Source organism: Catharus ustulatus, chromosome 8 (genome assembly GCF_009819885.2).
Source record: "Catharus ustulatus isolate bCatUst1 chromosome 8, bCatUst1.pri.v2, whole genome shotgun sequence".
NCBI lineage: Eukaryota > Metazoa > Chordata > Aves > Passeriformes > Turdidae > Catharus > Catharus ustulatus.
In genome coordinates, this window is record NC_046228.1 from 25,694,970 (window position 1) to 25,697,619 (window position 2,650).

A 2,650-nucleotide genomic window follows, 5' to 3' on the forward strand; every position below is an offset into this window, starting at 1 on the left:
TTTGTCTGTGACTGGTAAAGACGTTAAATTTAGAAGTGTCTGTTTGTTTATTCATTTCACAGTTTTAAACAAATTCAATGACGAGAAAGATCAAAGGATAAATTACTAATATTTACTCAAAACAAATAACAAAATAATAAGATAATAGGATCCATGCAGTAGGGTACTGAAAAAAATGAAAGGAATTAGCTGTTTTCATGTCCAATTCATATGAATATTTGTGCCCTACATGTACTTTATATATAGCAAATAAGGTGCTTCATAGTATTTAATGAAGTTATCTCATTAGTTGGAAAACATTGCTTCTAAATAGACATAGATAGAACTGTATAGATATATAGATAAATTTGTAAACCTTCTTTGCAGAGTAGAGATAATCCTGTGGATGAGATGCTTAGCTAAATCAGGAAAGTTTCCTTTTCTGCTTTGATTTTTATGTGCCCAACAATATCTGAATATCCCAATTACTGTAACTATAAAATGAAGCATCAGTTCATATTTTCTTTGCTTGTCTGCTTGGATTTTAGTAAACTTTGACATAATAAAAGCCATTCCTTATTTCGTCAGTGATGCCTACAAGTAATCATGAGCCTCAGTTACTGAATGTTTCTGCTGTAATAATCATAACCAAAGATAATATCAATATTTAAAATCTCTTCAGTGTCCTGTGTTCATGATGTAACTGCCACACTTTTCTTGTTGTTGTAAGGAATTTTCCTTGTCAGGATTTGCTAAACATTCAGCAACACTCAATGCTAATGTCTGTGTTTTCCTGTAAAAGATGGCACCTACTGAAGCTTCCAAGGCACAACTGATTTTAATTGGCTTGTAAATAATTCCAAATTGATTTAACAACAGGGAAGTGAAAAATTATGAAATACACAGCTAGGACTGAGTGCATAGTTCTTAGATTAGAAAAGAATTTATGAAATTAATCTGAAGGAGAGTTCTGGGCCCAGCTGGAAGTTGCCCCTTCAGGTCACAGAGGAACTCTCCTCACCCAGACGTGTTCTATTTTGATGCACCACACATCATGTAACTGAATAGGAAGGCAAAAAATTTATACCTGAGCATATTGCAGACCTTTGTGGGGACAGGCTGCTAAGCCTCTCCCAGGAAAGGAAATCAGATCTAGAAATACTGAAAAAGTGGAAAGCTACCTTGTAAATATTCAAGATTTCTTAATTTTTTTTTTTTTGTTGGTGGTGGTTTCTTATCATTGAGGACACATCTAAGGAATTACTTTAACCTTAGAGAGTCCAGTCCAGTAGGTTTTACTTCCTATTTCCTACATGTTTTATCCAATTAAACATTATTTTTAATACATCGAATGTTAAGAAGCAATGACATCAATATGACTTGCATTTTTTATACATTTTATAGGAGCTCTATCATTCAAATGGATGGTTTTAATGCTTTATTTCCACCACAGATTTCCTGATTTACATGTGGACTGGAAGTACTGTGATAATTTTTAAAAGACTTTCCATGGAAAAATTTGTCTAATTTACAGCGTCAAAGGGAAGTACTATATCCTTTAACTGTGTTTGATCACAAAGAAATGAGCTGCATCTGCAAAAAGAATGCTTTCAACATTTCTAATTAAGTAGCTCAGGAGAAAATATGCAGCCATTTTGTTAGTACCACACTTCTTACATAAATGGCACTTGAGATCAGCTGCACGCTTAGTCACACGAGTCTGTGAATAATTCATCACAGGAGACGCATCACCCTCGTCAGAGAGAAAAGCTTTGCAGTGTAAGTAATGTTATCTGTGGTTGCTTTCTTTCCCAAGCCTCAGGGAAGAGGTGAGCCAGTGAAAAATACTGATGTGCCACAAGGAAGGTTCTGGAATTTGCAAGAAAAACCACGGATTTGGTGTGCAAACAAGACTGCTTTTGAGCAGTTGTACCTCTGGAGGTGTAATGTCACTTATTTGCTTAATCTAGAGCTTTTGAAGATCTGTGTTTATTTTTTCCAAACATTTGTAACATATATCTTTATCAACTATTTCTTCTGCGCACAGGGAAATGTTCTTCAGTCCACAGTTTGTCAAATTGGCATCGAGGCTATTACTTTTGTTTTGATTGATATATCATTGAAAGTTTGTGAACTAAACCTTCAAGATCAATATTTATAATACAATAGATAAAAAAATATTGCCTGGGAAAAAATTATACTTCCTTTTGAAATGTGCCAGCAGTAATAAGTGAGAAAAACTGTTGTGCTGATTGTGGGAAATTAAAATTACAGTGATATTAAGTAAGCATAAAAAGTTGGCATCTACTGGCGTGGTGCTCCAATACCACTCTAATTTCTTGATGGAACTGTACTTTGAATATCACATTCAAAAAGCTAGACAAATTTTAAAAGAGATTTAGACACATTCTTGGATGAAAATGGAGTGTGACAGAAATGGCCTTGTGTGTGGCCTGTTCCTTACAGGTACTGTTGCTAAAATGTTTGGTGTCATGGAGGACTAACAGGGCTAGTGCAGTCTGTATTTACTGTGACTGTTGCCAAGAAAATATTTTGAAGGAGTGGGACAAATTTATCAAACTACAGAAGAGTAATAATAATAAGAACAATTTCAGCTTTTGAAGACAAGCATGACCTAGCATGTATAAAATCAGCTGGTGTAAGAAAAGCT

General features: G+C 34.5%; 1 non-coding gene across 1 annotated transcript; it reads right to left on the minus strand.

Annotated features, from left to right (window-relative positions):
• Positions 1-2,327: 2,327 nt before the first annotated feature.
• LOC116999839 lies at positions 2,328-2,387 on the minus strand. Its single transcript, XR_004418629.1, has one exon. It is a non-coding gene; the product is annotated as a U7 small nuclear RNA (small nuclear RNA).
• Between the last annotated feature and the right edge of the window lie 263 nt (positions 2,388-2,650).